Source organism: Manis pentadactyla, chromosome 4, assembly GCF_030020395.1.
Source record: "Manis pentadactyla isolate mManPen7 chromosome 4, mManPen7.hap1, whole genome shotgun sequence".
NCBI lineage: Eukaryota > Metazoa > Chordata > Mammalia > Pholidota > Manidae > Manis > Manis pentadactyla.
The window spans coordinates 126,093,616-126,115,064 of NC_080022.1; positions in this window are offsets into that span (position 1 = coordinate 126,093,616).

The window sequence follows — 21,449 nt, forward strand, 5'->3', positions numbered from 1 at the left end:
TCTTCTCACTCTCTTCTACTGAGTGCTGCATACCCTACCCCAGCATTTTTATGTATGAATAAAATAAGGTTAAAGATTAACACCAAGGGAAACTTTCAGATGGAAAATAATCTAGAGAATAAACTAAAGTGTAGTGATTAATATGAGATAGCGTGGGTCAGGGGTCAACAAATTATGACCCAATGGGTCAAATCTGGCCAATTTTTGTAAATTAAGGTTATTGGAACATTGCCACTCCTGCTCATTTACATATCACCTATGGCTGCTTTCCCACTGCAGTGGTAGAATGGAGTAGTTGCAACAGAGACCATTTGGCCCCAAAAGCCTAAAGTATTTACTATCTATCCCTTTACAGAGAAGTTTACCAACCCTTGGTGTAGGCGACTGTTGGTTTCTACCCAGAATCCGTTCCTTTCTTTCTCTTTCCTTACAAGATCTTAATTTGTCCATGTTTCCACCCCTCCCTCAATGCAATGCAGGTGTTTCAAGTGATGATCGCCCTCCCCATCTCTGACTGGTCCAAGGTGTTCCCATCAAACTTGCCATAATAATTGGATAGGACCCCAGGTCTAAGCTGATAGGTACAGGAAATCCCCCAGCCACAGGGATAGTTTGAAAAAGGGGGTAGGGAATCAAATTGGCACCATTTGAGGAAAAATTTGCTCCAGCATTTTGGGAAATACATTTCCCTTCATTAACAGAGCCCCATTGGCGGAGACACTCTCTTCTCCTGGATTGTGTGCTGTGGAGTGCTGTAGCCTTTTTGTCACCAGGAGGAAGTGTAGCCAGACCAGACAGAGGCAGAGAAATAGAGCTGGAACCCACGGATTCAACTTACCTTGGAGAATGCTTTTTATTCTGACCTTGCAATTCTTTGAGTCTATTAACTTAATCATTTTAAGCCAGTTTGAGTACTGGGCTTTCTGCTATCTTCAACATAGAGATTCCTAACCAGTAGAAATAGTCCCACTCTATTTATCTTGAAAAAAAAAACACATGTCACAGGATTTTGTGTTAATCTTCTTTGTTTGTAGGTCTAAACATGCCTTTACACCTGAACAGAACCTCCCCCCATTCCTCCTATCAGTATCTCTTGGGAGCTTCCCCAGCCTTCAATGCTCAGGACCCAAGATAGTCGCCATTCTTTGTGATATCATTAGGTGTTTTTACACTATTATTGTTTCTGTCACTACCATTCCTTGATTGGAGATCAGGCAGTCTATGTGTAATGTGCCAGGCTTGTGGCTCTTCATTAGCTTCCTGTTTATTGCCATCAGCAAAGTCCAACATTCTTAATATGGTTTACAAGACCCTCTGTGGGCCGTTCTCTGTCCATCTGCCCAGCCTCATCCTGAGGCATTTTCCCCTTCCCACTCTACTTTCTAGTCACACTGTTTTTCTGTTACTCCCTCTAAGGAGCCATACATACTCTTATGCCTCCAAACACTTAAGAAATACTGTGCCTTTGCCTGGAATCCTCTTCTTTCTGTCACCCACACCACTCTTGTTTACCCTTCCGGTCTCAGCCAGGACTACTTTCTCAAAGATGCCTTGCCCCACCCCCGAGGCTAGTTTAGCTTCCCCTAGTGTGGATTCCCATCCATCTCATCCCTCCCTTTCATTGGAACTCCTCTTACTTGTAGCTACCAACTCAAAATCGATATTCAGAAGAAGTACCCTGGAATCTCCACAAAGGCTGAAACCAGGGCTCACTATTTGGTCCCTAGTCCTCAGCACAGTGTCTGTCACAGAGCTGGTTCTCAGTACATATGGCTCATGACCATAAAAATTTGGCTGCTTTTAAAATTGAAGTTAGGGACACTACTCATGTTTAAATGCAGAGTACATTTCTGATGACTCATCTCTAGTGGCTTTAAGAGAATGTTGGGCAAACACTAATAAATTCTTATTCTCTGACTCTCCATTTTCTAGAAAACTTACAGAACATCAGCCTCATAATATGACAACCATTTTATGTCTTACAATATATCAGACCGTAAACCAGACCTTCAGTGTACACTATCTCCAACTTCTAAAGTTCTTCAAAGTTCATTTTTTAAGTCTCACTCTGCTGATGAGAAAACTGAATCTTAAAAGAGGAGAAATAACTTAACTTGCTTGTTATGTGTGAGTCTATTGCTACCACACCACAGGCCACCACACTGGTTTTCAAACCTACAAAACAATTTCTCCTGAGTCTACATGCGTGAAGAGTCTGTGGGTACTTGGATTACCAGGACTCCAGGTCTGGATGCTGTGTATGCGTGTGTGTGTGTGTGTGTGTGTGCACGTGCACATGAGTTTGCATATGTATGCTTCTATGGACCAAACTGTATCCTGCCCTAAATCCTATATTGAAGTCCTAAACTTGTGATGGTATTTCAAGATGGGGATCTGGGGAGGTAATTCAGTCTAGATGAATTCACAAGGGTGGAGTGTCAGGATAGAGTTAATGTTTACAAGAGGCTAGAGCACCCACTCAACCTGTCTGTCTCTCTGTTTCTATCTTCCACTATCTCTCTCCATGTCTACCTCTTCTCTTTCTCCCCTTCCCTCTCTGCCATATGAGGACACAGTGAGAGGGTGGCTGCCGGCAAGCCAGGAAGCGGGCTCTTACCAGAACCTGACCATGCCGGCTCTCTGATCTTGGACCAGCCTCTAGATGAGAGGGTCCAAATGTAAGGAAGGAGATCTCCGTTGTTTAAGCCATCCAGTCTAGGTACCCTGTGTCGGCAGCTGAGCCAAGACATGTGCTTACAAGAAGTCTACTTACTTCACATTTCCAAAATACCTCTTAAATGTCTTAGCTCTTTTCTGCACTTCCTCTGCTGTCACTCTTGCCAAACCTTTCACCATCTCTCCTGAACAGCCACAAATGCCTATTGCCATCTCCTCCCTTTACCTGTCTCCTCTCCAATTAGATCACCACACAGCAGCCAATATTATAAATCATCCATCTGATATCATGAACCCTATGCCTAAAACATTTATTTCACCCAATAAAATTATCAAATAACTGGACTGAAATTCTAGAATGAATCTCAATGTTCAATCTTTAAAAAAATGATTAAATGCATTCAGAAAACAAAACATCACTTGCCTTGCATGTCAACACAATTTCAGAATATGTTTGTGTTGAAAATTCAGAGTTTAAATAAAGTTTATTGATCACATGTACCATGATGTCTCAGTTTTAGCCTCAGCTGTATTGATTCCCAGAGTTCATGGGTATTTGAACATTTTCTTACAGGTCTACCAGATGTCAATTTGCCGGAAAAAACCCTTTGCATGAGAGTTTATTCTAAAAAAAGAGAAACCAGGAAAATAGGCTCTTTTGAGTAAGTTTTTTTCAAAGCCCTAGTCATTACCAGCAGGACCATTCTGTGTTTAGTAGAATCTCTGTCACTCAGCCAAGCCAAGTAGTCCCATGTCTGAGGGACTTTTGAAGAGAGGACAATAAATTTAAACAAAATGAGCCAGTCCAATAAAATCTTTCAGGGGAATGGGGTACAAATAGTCAGATTAAGTCCCTCAAGCAGAGTGCAATCAACGGTAGAGACAGACCATCCATGCCCTTCCTTACATGTCCTGGCAGCTCTGGCACCTGGAAGAGGGAGAAAGTGGGCCTTGGCAGCACACGCTTGTGCACGGTGGGGTGGCAGGCACTGTGCTGTGCCAAACAGAAATAGGGACATTCAGCAGAGAGTGGGCAGAAGACAGTGGAACCCACTGGGAGACAGAAGTGCCTCATCACAGGGGCAGGCATAGAGATGGGGCTGCAAAGGAGAATGGGAGGGGAAGGCAAGCTCCAGGTGGTACCTAATAAGATAGTTGGCTTATGTATAAAAACAAGTGAGAGATACTGGCATAACATACTTGGGATATGAGGTCTATGTGGATAAAAAGATGGCAGGAAGAAAGAGTGCAGTGTGAGTTAAAGGATGGCCTTTACATCTCATTAGGTTACTGAAGGAGGAATATGCATACTAATGGGAGGCTGTCCTGGAGCCCTGGAAAATATCTCCCTTCCCTTTAAAAATTAAACACCTGTTTAGGATACTGATGTCCTTAGCGTGCAATGTTTTAACAAGGTCATTTTAATATAATAAGTTTTAAAAATAAAATAGCTGATAACAAAATCCAGTAATCGGGACGTATAATTGGAGGGAGGAGTGAGGGCAGGAGGGAGAATCAGGAAATGTTCATATATTCCAAAGTAAAGAGAATCTGAGTTTCTAGAAGGAAGTGTGGAGAGAAGCCCACAAATGAAAGTAGAAGGTAGGATTATGTTTGCGATTAAGGTAGCAGTGGCAAGGAACATGGAACAAATGTGCCTTCTTTCAGGTAGAATTGTGAGAAAACAGTTTTACAGCAACATCCAATATAATTTGGTTGCTAAATATTCTATGAAGTATTAGCAACGTTGAATTCTGTTCCACATTCCTGGAGAAGTTTCATTCACATAATAAAAATACAAACTGCAACATGGATGATATGACAACTCAGTAAAGCCCAGTGGATCAGAGAGCTTAGACTTCATTTAGGCAGAGGATAATGTTGGAAAAATTAGTGAGGGATTTGGTGATGTACGAACTCAACTGAAGTGACAGATTTATGAGGCTTCTAATGATGCTGGTTTTGAAATGTAGCATGAAATGCCAGACAGTGACTGTTCAGAGACCACCAGCATTGGAGAGGCCTCTCTGCAAGGCTGCCGCAGTATTTACGTTAAATCCATTTTTGCACGTTCAGCGGTTTCATTTTCAAAGTGAAGACCGGGGTGCTCGATTTCTAAACTAGAATAATATGCTGACCTCGGAGACATTTGCTTTCCCAATACACCCGGTCTTCCCTGATACTATGGTTGAATCTGGGCAAAAGACACACCACACACTGTTTGCTTGCAATTGTTTGACTTTGTTCTATTTACAAATCATAAGCACAATTGGGCTGCTGAGCACATCTCTCACTGAGGCTCTTGCCAGCCCAGCGCAGATGGAGGCATAAATCAGGCTCCAGCTCTCTTCCCCTGCACATAGTCACACCAGAGGGTTGTGTGTGTCGGGTCCTTTGTATCCCGTAAATAATTATTCTCTCTGCATGTGTGCATGGGGCATCCGAGACACCAAGATCCTCCACCTTGGGGCTAGAAGTACAGCAAGTCATGGCCATGAAGGAATTTATGCCAGATGGGACTCATCATCCTCTCAGCTCCTTGATTACTCCTGAAATATCAGGCCATTCAAATTTACAGCATCTCGTTTTCTGGTCCAGTTTTACCACTGGAAATTTGTACCTGCTTTTCTTTGGGGTTTAAGTATTTTTCTCTTAGTAGGTATGCCAGGGCTTGGAATTGTTTTGATTACCTCAACCAAAATAGAAAATCTTATATGGTGGCATTTATTCTGCTAGCTTTATGTTTGTCTTTTTAAGTCCACTCTATAAAGGTGTTACTTATATGCAATAAAATGTGCTCAGTTGTAGTGCACTGGATCTGTGAAACTACTACCACAATCAAGATAGTAACATTTCCATCACCCCTCAAAATGTGCATTTATCTCTTTGCAGGCACCCACTGGTCTCTTTGGTGTCACAATAGTGTAGATTTATCTTTCCTAGAGTGTCCTATAAAAGCAGTCATGCAGTTTGTATCTCTTCTGTGAAAGAACACTGACCATAGTGTTTTCAAGAGTCACCCCTGTTTTTGAATTTATCCGTAGTTCCTTGTATTGGTGAATAGAATTCCATCAGACGAATATAGCATAATTTGTTTATTCCTTCACCCGTGGATGGATGTTTGGATCATTTCTAGTTTGGGGGTATTATGGATAAAACTGGTAAAAAATATTTATGTACATTTTCTTTAATGAACTTTTCCATTTCCTTTGGTTAAAGGCCTAGGAGTGAAATGGCTGGAAATTTGTACCTGCTTTTCTTGGGAGGAAGAAAGAGTCTCTGTTCCACATTCCTGGATATGGAAATTTATATTTAACTTTATAAGAAACTGCCAAACAGATCTCCGAAGGGGTTGCGCCATATGCGTGTTCCAGTTGCTCCACATGCTCACCAACCAGTTTAGTAAATTTAAAACAAGATATTTCAGAATGCCAAAACCAGGATAAAAACCAATCCCTTTTCTTTAATGTTGAATTGCTATCAATTTCTGACCCTAGGTTTGTACTTAATAAATACTGTGGATACAGTTTTAAAAAACAAATGCTTTGTTAACTGTGTTCAACATAGCCTAAATCTTCCCTTGTTATGTGAACTCCTAAATCACACTTGCACACTAGTCTCAGATTTCTAACTTCAGTCTGCAGAAAGGCTTGGCACCATCTCAGATTTGTTCTCTGGTATATCCAAGTGCCTACAGAACAGTGGCTGGAGCATAGTAGGTTCTCAATAATAATTTGTTGAATAAAGGAATGACTGAATTTTCTGGAAACTGTCATGCTATTACAAGGTACAATAATCACATATATATTTGAAATGCCCCGTCTGGCAAGTTCAGCTATTTGGAAGATAGCTAAGAACCAGGATAAACAAACAAACAAAGACTCAGAAATGTTTTTAAAATTGAAAGCAGCATCAGATGTAAGCAAAACAGATGTTTGTGCTCTCTTGTATTTTAATTGTATAAAATTATACAGCTGCTATATAGCTAACTTACTCCAGATTTTTATAGTATTTTTAAAAGGCAGTTTTTCTCATATACATTTTTAAATGTTCAAATGACACAGAAGTGAATATTATAAAATCAAAGTCACCCTCTCAACTTGGCACTCCAAGTCTCTCCCCAGAGACTCAGCCCTAACAGTTTCTGGTATATATTCAGAAAATTTTAATGCATATACAAACATATCATTATCTATACTCTTTAGCTACAGGTAAAGCAACATGCATACACTTAAACCTACTTCTACACTTGGCATCTGTATCCATAAAGACACGTTCATCTACCTGAGTCTTGGTATACAGTGGGAGCACATGGAATGCATACAGAGGTACTTTGCCCTTTTTTCTTCCTGTGGACACTGTGTGTGTATGTGCTTGCCACATTCTCTTTAGAGCCAAATAGATTCCATTATATATTGCTTTGATTAACTTATGTATTGCTTCTCATATGCCGAATTTTGGTAATACATGCAAAGCCCCAGTATTCATTCTTGGCCTCACATCTTTATTATCATGGACAAAATGCATCTTTAGTGCATATTCTTTAAAGAAGAATTGTTGAGTTAACAACAGTTTCTACTTTCCTTCAAATTCCTCATTTTTACATTTAAAATTTTAATCCATCTTGAATTTATTTTGGAGTGACATAGTGATTGAACTATTTTTCCCACAGATCATTTTTCAGTTATTCCCACCTTATTTGATGAATAAATGATCACCTCTAAATAATATAACACCTTTATCAAGTCATTAGATTGCCAAATACATTTGCATGTACCCACAGGCTCTTATATTAAATTGACCTTTCTACTCATGATCTGACAACAAAAAGTTTTATCATAACTAAAATATAATGTATTTTCATGTATGATAGGCAAAAACCTGTCAGACTCAAGAATCTTCTTTAAAAAAGCGACTATTTATACAAATTAACTTTTTCCACTTAAAATTTTGAATGAGCTTATGGTGATATGCAACAAAATCTTGATGCTATATTTTTTGGTATTGTATTAATTTATTAAGGGATAATTGACATTTTTCCAAAACTGAGATTTTCTTTTCTAAGAATAGTATGCATTTCTGTTTGTTAAGATGCTTTTTATGTTTTTCAGTAGAGTTTTATAGTATCATTCATATTGACAGTATGTCAATTTATTTCTACTCTTTCTTAAATAGATATTTTTTCCATTGTATTTTCCACACATTTATGTTGGACACCATTAATTTTTAAATGTTAGTTTAAAAACTCATCAATTTTCTGAAATGCTTGATTCTGTTCTTTCTCACTTGATTCTCTTGGACTTTCCATGGGTAAAATTGTCATCTGTAAAGAACATAATTTTGTCTCTTTTTAAACTTTATTGCTCCTTTTTCATTTTATTTCCGTGTACTGGTTAATCTAGTTGACAAGTAAGAGTGATATCCTTGTTCATTCCTGACTTTAATGGGCCTGCTGTAATTTATTATCTTTGAGCATGGAACTCGTGGTTCTCAGATATTAGTCTTTTTATATATTGCTGGTTTTATTTGCTAATATTTTGGTAAGATTTTTATGTCTGTTGTTCATGAAGGATATTGGTCTTAGTTTTTTTTTTCTTGTAATCCTCCTGTTTTTGTTACCAGCGTTATACTTTCCTCATAAAAATCATTGGAAAGTAAGTTACTTATGTTTTGTAAGTAGCTACTCAAATAAACTCTTGAAAATTAAAAATAAATGATTGGAAAGTGAGGCTTCCTCCTCTAGTTTCTGAAATTATTCGTGCAAAATTGATGTTTTTTTCCTTAAATGTTTGATAGAATTCATCATTAAGGATATCTGGGCTCTTGACTTTCTTTGTTAGAAAGCATTTAGTTATACACTTAATTTTCTTAATAGCTAAGTCACTACTGGACTTACTTTTCATTCCTGTCATTTATAATAATTTGTTTTTACAGAAATTGACCATTTTATCTAAGTTGTCAAATTTAATAGCTTAATGTCTTTTAAGATTTTTTAATGTTTCATCTTTTGCCTCTTCATTTTTATGTCTGTAGGATCTATAGTGACGTCCGTTTTCCTCCTTTATTGATATTACTCTGTTTTTCTTTCTTGATAAGTCTTACAAAGGGAACATCAATTTAGTTAATTTTCTCAAAGAATCAAACACTGGCTTTGCTGATTTTCTCTATTTTTTTATTCATTTTCTGTTTGAACTTAGCTTAGCTTTATATTTTCTTCCTTCTGCTTGTTTTGGGCTTAATTTGCTTTTCCTTTACTGGTTTTTCATGAGAGCTTCATGAGATGAGAGCTTAGATAATTGATTTTAAGTCCATTTTCTCTCTTAATACAATTGTTTAAAGTTATAATTTCTCTCTATATACCAACTTAGCAGAATCCCAAAAATATATTGTTATTATTATCATTCATTCAAAACATTTTGCTTTCTCTTGTGATTTTGTTTTGACTCACAGATTATTTATAAGTGCTTATTTAACTTCCAGATGTTACTGTACTTTCCAGATATCATTCCTTTATTGATTTCTCAATTATTTACTTTGTGGTCAGAGAATGTACTCTGAGTGGTTTCAATCTTTCTAAATGAATTGATATTTGCTTTATGGTCCAGAATCTGGTCTATCTTGGGAAATGTTCCATTGCATACTTAGAAGAATATGCATTTTACTGTTGTTAGGGAAGAATTCTACAAATGTCAGTTAAGTAAATTTGGTTAAGACTTATTCCAGTCTTCTATATTCTTTTTTTTTTAAATTTTATTTTGGTATCATTAATCTACAATTACATGAAGGACATCATGTTTACTAGGCTCCCCCCTTCACCAAGTCCCCCCCACATCCCCATTCACAGTCACTGTCCATCAACATGGTAAGATGCTGTAAAATCACTACTTGTCTTCTCTGTGTTGCACAGCCCTCCCCGTGCACCCCCCACACACTATACATGCTAATTGTAATGCCCCCTTTCTTTTTTTCCCGCCCTTATCCCTCCCTTCCCACCTGTTCTCCCCAGTCCCTTTCCCTTTGGTAACTATTAGTCCATTCTTGGGTTCTGTGCTGCTGCTGCTGTTTTGTTCCTTCAGTTTTCTTTTGTTCTTATACTCCACATATGAGTGAAATCACTTGGTATTTGTCTTTCTCCACCTGGCTTATTTCACTGAGCATAATACCCTCTAGCTCCATCCATGTTGTTGCGAATGATAGGATTTGTTTTTTTCTTATGGCTGAGTAATATTCCATTGTGTATATGTACCACTTCTTCTTTATCCATTCATCTACTGATGGACATTTAGGTTGCTTCTATATCTTGGCTATTGTAAACAGGGCAGCGATAAACATAGGGGTGCATCTGTCTTTTTCAAACTGGAGTGCTGCATTCTTGGGGTAAATTCCTAGAAGTGGAATTCCTGGGTCAAATGGTATTTCTATTTTGAGCATTTTTGAGGAACCTCCATACTGCTTTCCACAAAGGTTGAACTAATTTACATTTCCACCAGCAGTATAGGAGGGTTCCCCTCTCTCCACAACCTCGCCAACGTTTGTTGTTGTTTGTCTTTTGGATGGTAGCCATCCTTACTGGTGTGAGATGATATCTCATTGTGGTTTTAATTTGCATTTCTCTGATGACAAGCGATGTGGAGCATCTTTTCATGTGTCTGTTGGCCATCTGAATTTCTTCTTTAGAGAACTGTCTATTCAGCTCCTCTGCCCATTTTTTAATTGGGTTATTTGCTTTTTGTTTGTTGAGGTGTGTGAGCTCTTTATATATTTTGGATGTCAACCCTTTATCGGATCTGTCATTTACGAATATATTCTCCCATACTGTAGGGTTCCTTTTTGTTCTATTGATGGGGTGTCCTTTGCTGTACAGAAGCTTTTCAGCTTGATATAATCCCATTTGTTCATTTTTGCGTTTGTTTCCCTTGCCCGGGGAGATATGTTCAAGAAGAGGTCACTCATGTTTATGTCTAAGAGATTTTTGACTATGTTTTTTTCTAAGAGTTTTATGGTTTCATGACTTACATTCAAGTCTTTGATCCATTTCAAATTTACTTTTGTGTATGGGGTTAGACAGTGATCCAGTTTCATTCTCTTACATGTATCTGTCCAGTTTTGCCAGCACCATCTGTTGAAGAGACTGGCATTTCCCCATTGTATGTCCATGGCCCTTTTATCGAACATTAGTTGACCATATATGTTTGGGTTAATGTTTGGAGTCTCTATTCTGTTCCATTGGTCTGTGGCTCTGTTCTTGTGCCAGTACCAAATTGTCTTGATTACTGTGAAGTCTTCTATATTCTTATTGATATTTATTGTGCATTCTTATTCTATTAATTACTGAGATAAGAATGTTAAAATCTCCAACCGTAAGAATGGGTTTTCTTTTTCCCCTTTTAGTTCTGTCAGTTTTGCATTACTTTTTAAAATGAGGTGTTTAGGTGCATACACACTTAGAATTTTTATGTCTCCTTCATAAATTGTTATAATTGTTTTAGAAATGAGAAAACTGAGACTGAAAGAAATTAAATGAAATTTCATTAGCTTGAATGAACTTGTTATAATTGTTTTAGAAATGAGAAAACTGGGACTGAAAGAAATTAAGTGACATTTCATTAGCTTGAATGAACTTAGGAAACCTGGTTCTCACCAGGAAGGTAAGTAGTAATCATCAAAGGGATGTAAAGAATATGATACATTTTGAACTTAGATATCACCTCAGACTTTTCTCATACAACCCACTGTTTAAAAGAATAAGAATGCTTGTTATTGATTGACTAAAAATTAGAAAGTAAGAAATAGCCTATTACATCAAAAAAAATTACAAAGTCTGACTTATATGTGCATTTATTCTTCATTCTTATGTTACTGGAAGAATAGTACTTACGAAGAGTGATAGAATTTGTTTTTGCATTTAAGTCGTATTTTATCTGAAGTCTTAATTCTCAAGCTCTCATGTTCACTGAAAAGGGTCAAATAAAAAAAATCTTTGTATTTCTGCATGAAAAGAAATTATGAGCAGTGTCAGTCCATTCAAAAACTTCAAGTGATGGCAGATAATTACCTAAGATATAATTTAGTCCTAGCAGAATCTTCAAGTTGATTGTGCTTTGCTTGTATTTCCAAGGCTTCTGCTCAAAAGAATATGTCTAATAAAAGCCACATTCAATATGAACTTTTGTTTCCAGGTATCTGTATTTACATATTACATAAACAGAAGAACATATGAGGATGTGGATGTATGAAGTACACCATAAGATAGGCAGGAGGTGAGATATAAAATAACCAGAAAAATACAAGGTTCACACAGGTGGGAGAGTATAGGAGTATGGGGGGAGGATATAAAGCTTTTTAAGGACCAATAAAAATTTCAACATTGCTTCAGCCAGCAATGGTCTGTCATTGTTAATTATGATAAGCCCCTTATACATGTTAGGAAACAGTATCATTTGTAAAACACAGCAGTCTCTGCTTTTCTGTCTTCTCTCTTTGAAAGAACATTTGCAAACTATTTGTTAACCTGTACCACATATGTTGTTCTTCTCAATAAGGAGTAATATCAAGAAGTAAATAAAGAGTGGCATTGAAAATATTAAATAAAACCTTGCCCAGCCCAGATGAAGAGGCAGAGGAGAGTAATATTTGGATGGATTTTATGGGGAGATGTATAAAAACAATCTCCATGGAAAAAGCCAAAGAATGAATACTAAAGGCACCATCAGGAAATATAAACAAGTGAGAAAGAGGGAGAGAGAGTTCAAAAGGTACATTAAAAACATTCTAATCAGTAGATGAATGGATAAAGAAGATGTGGTACATATACAAAAGGGAATATTATTCAGCCATAAGAGGAAAACAAATCCTACCATTTGCAACAACATGGATGGAGCTAGAGGGTGTTATGCTCAGTGAAATAAGCCAGGCGGAGAAAGGCAAGTATCAAATGATTCCACTCATCTGTGAAGCATAAGAACAAAGCAAAAACTGAAGGAAGAAAATAGCAGCAGACTCACCGAACCCAAGAATGGACTAACAGTTACCAAAGGGAAAAGAACTGCAGAGGGTGGGTGGGAAAGGAGGAATAAGGGGGAAAAGGGGCATTATGATTACCACACATAATGTAGGTGGAGGGCACAGGGAAGGCAGTATAGCACGGAGAAGACAATAGTGATTCTATAGCATCATACCATGCTGATGGACAGTGACTGTAATGGGGTATGGGGGGGACTTGATAATGGGGGAAACCTACTAATCACGGTGTTGCTCACGTAAGAATATGTTAATGATACCAAAAAAAACTCCAAAAAACATTCTAAAACCTGCTCCTCTACTGACCAAATCCCCAGAGGTGGCAAACATCATATTCACAAAAAGTACACTCTTACTAAAAGAAAAGACCAAGCCAATGGCCAAAACTTAGAAATATTTGACAGATAAGTTGAGGATTGAAGAAGGAAACCATAGGCAAAAAAATAAACAGGAGAGGTTACCTGCCAAAAAGGAGAACAGCTCCAGGTGTTCCCTCACCTTATGAATAGCAAGCTATAAAAGCAAGAGGAGCCTGGAGAAATTACAGTGTTTTGGGTTGGATTATGACTTCCAGGGCAATGAAGGAGGCTGACTATTCTTCCCAGCAGCAACATCTGTTCATCAAGTTGGAGCAAAAAATGTGGGCACATGTGTTTAAGAGCAGTGGACATGCCCTGGCCCTCCTGTGACCTAAGTGGGAAAGGGAGCCCTTACACTTGGAAAACTTGCCTTTGGCTTTCCTCCTCTTGCAGCTCATCACCCCCGTTACAGAGGACAGGATGCAGTGGGCTCAGCCTGGTAGTATTGTGTCCTTCCAGGCAAACTCTCTGGTTTAGCAAACATGATAGTCATAGACTAACAGGAAATCACAAACATGCAGATAAACACAGAGCCAAGAACCACCAGCTCCATACTCTTAAAAACTCTACTGAACTCTACTGCTCTACTGTCCTCACACCAGATAATGATCAACTGTAGAGAGTGTTTGATGTTAGTTCTTAATGTATAATAATTATAAAGAAAATAAGAGCTTACATCAAAAAATAAACTAAATTAAAGGGAAAATAGAAAGGAGAAAATTTAATCAATTCTTCAAATGACAGAAAAGAAGAAAAGAAGTGTAGTATAGAGCAGTGAATAAAAATGAATAAAATGTTGAAAATAAACCCAGGCATATCAATAATCACAATAAATGTGATTGAGCAAAATTCTCCTGTTAAAAGACTTAAAACTTGAGCTAAAAATTTCAAAATAATATCAACATACTTGCTTTTAAAAGAAAAACATACCAATGACAAAAAGATAAATATATCAAAAACTGAGGGGAAAAAAGCACAATTTTTCTACTTCCTGGCATATGAATAAGAAAAATATGATTTGATAATTCGCAGAAAAGAATACCCAGATGACTCCTAAACAATTGAAAGCAAAAATTTCAGATCCACTAACAATTAGCAAAATTCTAGTTCAAACAAAAAAACGAGAGATTATTTGACACCCTTCAGACTGATAAAAGTTCAGAAGTTAAATTTTATCAAGTATTGGCAAGGATGTGAACAAAATGGCTCTACCACACACTGATAGTATGAATACAAATGGATATAACCAATTACAGAACAATAACTAGTATCTCACAAAATTGAAAGTATGCATATACTGAAACCCAAAATTCTATTTTAAAACTACTCCCCAAAGTAATTTGGGTACATGTCCATCAGAACATAATTTGCAATATCGAGAAAAACTTGAAAGAAACTATATGTCCATCAAGGAGAAAGTACGTAAATACATTTTGTGAAATCTATGCAATGACTAACATAGAGCACTAGAAACTAATAAACTGTATTTATAGGTAACAATAAACTTGAATTATAAAATTATACTTCAAAATGAGATGGTTTGGATGGCTCCATTTATTTAAAAACACGTAGAGTAATATCAGCCAACTGGCAACAAAGGCAGTCCCATGCTCATCTGCCTGCAGAAAAATTAAAATATAATCAGTAACTATAAGAAAAAACTTTGTAAAAATGCTGGAAAATAGTCAAAGTTTTACAGCAACCAAACAAATGCAGAGTGAAGAAAAAGTTACTTTATAATTGCAGGAAAATTTTGTGGCATTTTTAAACTTGTCCTTACCCCATATTCTCCCCAAGTTTGCAGCAATCTTGAAGACAACTGCCCATACTCCCAGTGCAGGACTCTGGTCCCTGGTTATGGAGGGGGAAAAATAAACCTTTTTCAAAAATTATTCTATAGGAATGTTCTAATCTGTCTGGGAACTACCTGAAGGACTGACTGCTACAAGGTTCTTGTTTCTGTTTTGCCTAATTGAGAGCTCATCCAGTCTGGAAGAGTGGGGGATGCTGCATAAAAATATTGTAAGGTGGATAACCTGCAGGAGCCTGATGCAAATTATTATAATTGAGAAGTAGAATAAACCATCTAAGGCCTGGGAGGAAAATCAGGGAAAGAAATTCTTTGAGAAATAAGGACAATCATAAACACTCATGTTTATGTACATGTCCAGGGTGAGATGCATGGTCAGAAAAGACCTGAGAAGACTTCAGGTTTTCACCTTGGGCTCATCATTCAGCTCAGTGAAAGTCTGGCTAGGGGTTGAAGGACAGACCCAGCGCAGAGCCAGTCTTCAAATACTGGAAAAAGGGTTTGTTTCTTCGGTTTTCACTACCAAATTTCACTGCATACATAACCATGGTGATAGGGGAGAACAGAGCTTGTCCCTAGGACTCATGTGGTTGAAGATGTAGCTCAGTATTTCCCCTTCACTACACTTTTCCAAAACTCAGGGAAAGAGAAGAGTCTGGAAACTTCACTGAAATTTCCAGCGACGTGACCTGGTCTTTTTCAGATACTTAAAGTACAGAAGTGAAAGGCCCACTCATTATTTGATATCTGTCCAGTTCTACCAATGTACACTGCATCTATTTTTTAAAAGACAGGGGGTGTGCTGGGTGCCCTTGATAGTTTGTGATAGAGAGCCAAAAGATTAAATATTTATCTTCCAAAGGTTCTGACTTCAGGTATTGGTTAAACAATGAGATTACTGAACTGGAATGCTGTGACGAGATTTCGTATTATGGAAAATCCATTCACTTCCACCTGGTAAAATCTTTCCGGCCAGTGGTGGCATCTAAGTGAGTAGGTCCAGAGACCAGTTTCCAATAAACAGGGACTCTGCACAACAGAACTCCAGGCAAACAGCCACAAGAAGGGCTTTAGGACAGGGCCTGGAGCCGTGCCTCCCCACTGTAGGTGAAAAGTAAATTTTCCTATACATTCTGCATACCAAGTGTAAGGGGCATATTTGTGAAAAGGAAGCTGTGTGATTTCATGTACATGAAACATGTGGTTTCTGAAGGTGGCTAGAGGACAAGGGCTGAGATTAGCATTTCATAATTTCTCAAGCTGTAAATGGAACTGTAACTTAAACTGAGTTAATCAACCTCATTTATCAAATCTGAGGGTGTTGTAAAATAGAATTAATGAATTGATTACAGTGCTTCATCTCTAATCACGGGATTATCAAAATGCTGTGCCGAGGTAATGTCAAATTTTCTGGCGGAGATGTGGATTTACTCATAAAAGAAACAATTACAAAAACAACTCTCTCACACTGCCATGTCCATTAGAAGGAGCACCCAGATGAGCCTGAACCCACACCAACAAAGATGTAAAAATGCTTTGCTTAGAAATGAAATTATTTTCCTGAGCATTTATTTCGTGCTGTACCTCAAAATACCATTAACAGGGGCATTTTAACTGCTTAGCCTATCTGATATCATTGGGGACAGCTTTACAAGTAATTACATTTTGAACAGTTTTAGAAATGCACTGTGCTTTTTTATCCTCATTTTTCTTCCATGTGATCTTTTCACATTTCATGGAATCACCCAAGAGTATTACTGCGCAATGGTATGGTGTCTTGCCAGTGGATTTCAGCCCCGAACAAGGTCACTATGGATTCAATGAGACCAAAGAAATAACAGTGAAACGTTCTTGGGTAAAAGGGTGATACCCAACTTTATTCCCACGGTGGCAGGTCAGTCACTAGAATCCCATTCACTCAGAGCGAGTCTGCCCTCAGCAAGCTGGTCTCTGCCTCTGGGCCTCTCTGCCTGCACAGCCATCTCAGTCTCTGTCCTCGGCGCTGCACCACTCCAGTCTCTCCTCTCTTGCAGCCTTGCAGCCAGGCCACAGTGTCTTCCAGAGCACTGGATGGAACTCTTTATATAGAGTCATTAACAACATATTGGCAACACGTGTGTAGTGAGCTAGCTAACCAGGGCGAGGTGAGAATCTTGGCCACAGGAACCTTCACTTTATCCAAATATGGTAAGCTCATGTTAGATTTCTAGAAATGCCACATTATTTTCCAGAGTGTTTGTACCATGACATTCCTACCAGCAATGCGTTAATGACAGCACTATATATTTCTAATGCCATACATCCTTATCCCATTATAGTATTTCTGAATAGTATAGCTGAATTTAGCTTGTTTCTCAGTCTGTTATTTTCTTCTTTATAATATTTTTTGTTCACTAAGCATTTTCCAAAGGTTGAATCCAAAGACAAGTCAAAGAACCTTTCCTTATTCCCTTTGTTCTCAGGTCACTAGGCCATACAGTGCCCTTAAGATGCCCACGTAAGAGCCACCACCTGGAAAGCAGGGCCATTTAGATGCCAGGTGCTAGCTCAGCTCGCCCCACCCTGCTTTTGTCTTGGTGCATCACTCACCTTTGGATACTGAATATATTTCCCAACACTTAGATCTGTTAGTCTTCACAATTTTCTACCCTGTGTCTGGTTCTGAACTCAAGTTTTGCAAGCTCCCATACTGCCCTGCTGGATTTCCCAGTGCCAACTTTAGTTTCCAGTACTGTTTCTAGGGACAGTTGGGTAGCTGAATTATAAATTCATCATAACAACCTGGTGTAAATTCCATTATCACTTTGAAATATCCTTATGCTTAATTGAAAATTTTTAAAATGCAATATAGACCCATAGGAAGTTGTTAAAATAGCACACCAAGTCCCATATACCTTTCATTTAACTTCACTCAATGGTGACATCTTATCACTGGTACAATATTGAACCTGAAACTGACATTGGTACAAGTGTTTGCTGGACTACAGCTCTTATTCAGCTATTACCAGTTTTTATGTGCACTAGTTTGTGTGTTTCTGTGCAATGTGACCCCATGTGTAGATTTGTGTGGTTGCTACCATAATCAGGATCTAAAACTGATAAGTCACCACAAAGGAATTGTCTCCTGCTCATCCCTTTTCAGTCACACTCATCCCTTTACCCTGCCTGCCTCTTGGAAACCACACATGTTCTCCATCTTTACAATTTTGTCCTTTAGAGAATGTTCTATACATGGAATGACAGAATATGTAACCTTTTGAGATTGGCCTTTTGCACTGAGCACAGTGGTCTTGAGATACATCTAAATTGTTGTGCAGATCAACAGTCTCTTCCCACTGCTGACTAGTATTCCATTATATGGATGTACCAGTATTAATTTAACCATTCACTTGTTGAAGAACATTTGTTGTTTCCACTTTCTGGGTTTTATGAATAAAGCTGCTATGAACATTCATGTACAGGCTCTTGAGTGAGCATGAGTTTTAGTTACCCTGGAATAAATGTCCAGGAGTGCGATTGCTGAGCTCTATGGTAGTTGCACAGTTTGGCTGTTTCCCCTCACCCTTACCAGCATTTTGTGTTATCACTACTACCTCTTTCAGCTGTTGGGATAGAATAGGTGAAATAAGAATCACAGCTTTAACATCAAACACCTTTTTGTTTGCTTATTTGCCATCTTTAAACACTCTTCGGTGAAATGTCTGTTTACATCTGTGTGAATTTCCTATGAGTACCGTAATGAAATACTGCAGACTGGGCAGTTTCAACAACAGAAATTCACTTTTGCACAATTCTGGAGGCTGAAAGTCTGAAATGAAGGTGTGAGCAGGTTTGATTTCTCCCAAAGTTGCTTTCCTTGGCTTGCAGGAGGCTGCCATCTCACGGTGTCCCCACGTGTCTTTCCTCTGTGTGCATACATACCTGATGTCTGTCTGTGCATCTAAATTCCCTGTTCTTATAAGGTCATCAGTCAGAATGGAGCAGGACCCACCCTAATACCCTCACTGTAACTTAATCTTTAACAGCCTTCTCTCCAAATACAATTGCATTTGGAGGTACTGGGGGTCAGGGCTTCAACATATGGAGACACAATTCAGCCCATAACAATGTCTTTAGCTTGGTTCTTAATTAAATTTTCTGTTGTACTGTTGAGTTTCAGAGTCTTTTATATATTCGAGATGAAAGTGTTTTCTTGGGTATATAGTCTGCCAATATTTCCCCCCAGCCTGTAGCCTGTCTTTCCATTCTCTTAACATAGTCTTTCTTAGAGTAAAAGTTCTAAATTTTGATGAAGTCCAACTTACCAAATTTGTCTTTTATGAATTGTGCTTTTGGTGTCATGTCTAAGAATGCTTTAACTTTTGTTTAGCTTTGTTACCATATTCTTTGTCCTTCCAAAAATTGCTGTAAGAAACAGATCTATCAAGTTATTTACTGAGCTTGTTGGAAAAAAGAAAATCCTGTAGCTCCATTGCCTATTACATCACTCAGGATCCCTGTATGAAATCCCAGGTGAAGGACATCCTTTAGAAGAGTGCTTCTCAAATTTTAATATACACACACATCACCTGGGATCTTGTAAAAATGCAGGTTCAGTTTCAATAGGACTGGGTCAACTTGAATCTTCATTTCTAACAATCTTCCCATTGGTGCAAATGCTGATGGCCTAAGGACCATATTTTGACCAGCAAAGCTTTCGAATTCACTATTCCTCTGATATCCAGTAATAGGAACTAGTTTAAAAAATCATGTCTTTTTCTTTTACCAGGGAAAAGAAGACCTAAATTCAAGGTGTAACTAGAACACATGGGTTGACTTATGTTTGCCATTGTTGTCTACTTGTTTTCATGGTTCTGATTTTCTGTTTTTACTTCTAGTTTTTATTTCTATAAATATATTCTTGTAAATTTTCTCAAAATCTTTCTAGAGCAAGGTGAGCTATAAACAAAAATAGACAATTAAATGCAAAAGATTTTTCTTTGCCTTGTGTACTTGGAATGAATCCTGTCCATTTTTTCCCCTCAACTTTGAAAGCAGTGTTTCCCAGGATGTATTATAAATGAAAAAATATATCTTTATGTACAACATTAGGAATTTTGAGCACAAATGCTCTCCTTTTCCTAAATTATCTGTGACTCCCATATTGTTACTTTTTTCTTATTAAAAATGAGGTTCTGGTGTGCTAGGCTATGCTTATTGTAGAATATTAAACATAGTATTGCTTAATAAATATTTTATAAACTGAATTACTTTTCACAATTTCATATCCTCTTTATCACCAACAAAGAAAATATATTAAGATGGAAACCTTGTGCACGGTTGGTGGAAATGTAAAAGGGTACATTGCTGTGGACAATACTATGGTAATTCCCTCCAAAATTGAAAATAGGTTTACCATGTAATCCAGAAATTCCACTTCTAGGTATATACTCAAAAGAATTGAAAGCAGAGTCTCAATGAGATATCTGTACATCCTGCTTCACAGCAGCATTATTCACAGTAGCTAAAACTTGGAAAAAACCCAAGTGTCCATTGATGGGTGAATGGATAAGCAAAGTGTGGTGTATACACACAGTGGAATATTATTCAGCCTTAAAAAAGAAATTCTGACATATGTTACAATATGGATAAACCTGAAGACATTATACTGAGTGAAATAAGACAGACACAAAAGGACAAATGCTGTATGATTCCAATTATATGAGGTACTTAGACTAGTCAAATTCATAGAAGCATAAAGTAGAATGATGGTTGCCAGGAGCTTGAGGAAAGGGAATGGGGAGTTACTGTTTAATGAGGACAGAATTTCAGCTTTGCAAGTTAGAAAGTGTTCTAGGGATGGATGGTCATGATGGTTGCACAACAATCTGAATGTATTTAATACCACTGAACTGTACACTTTACAATGACTATCATAGTAAATATTATGTTATATATATTCTGTCACATTAAAAAAAAATTGGAAAACATGTGTAAGGTGCTCAGCTTTTTAACTAAATGGAATGTTCATCAATTGCACAGAAAAGTGCCCCCATCATGACAATACTTTGCCTCTGTGACACTTTTGCAAATTGTGTTTGTATCACCTTGGTCTGGCCATGCAAATTGCAGACTATTTCAACAAAGATTTTACTTCTTTATTCTTTTGCCATATATATTCTTTTCCCCATTATAATGTTCTACTTATGTGAATCTCTTCCATTTGATTTTGAATTGTTTGGATACAAGAGCCAATGTTTTTCATATGTTAATCCCAAGCATTTGGCATAGTGAGTGGAGCTTGGTTGTTGCTTAATATTTTTTTATAATAAGCAAATGAATGAGTATGCCTTTAAAAGTCATAGAATGGAGCTCATTTTGCCCTTCTGTTTGATCTGATTCTTATAAAAAAAAATTATACTTTTAAATGAAATGTTTTTTCAAATATTTTTAAATGGCTTTCAATTTGCAAATACATATCTGTAATGTATTTCTAAATCTGCTGAAATGTATTGCTTTTTCCCATACAGTTTGCATTGGGATATATAGATATCTGAGACCACAGACACTATTCCCAACTGATTCCCATATTATATTCTCATGCA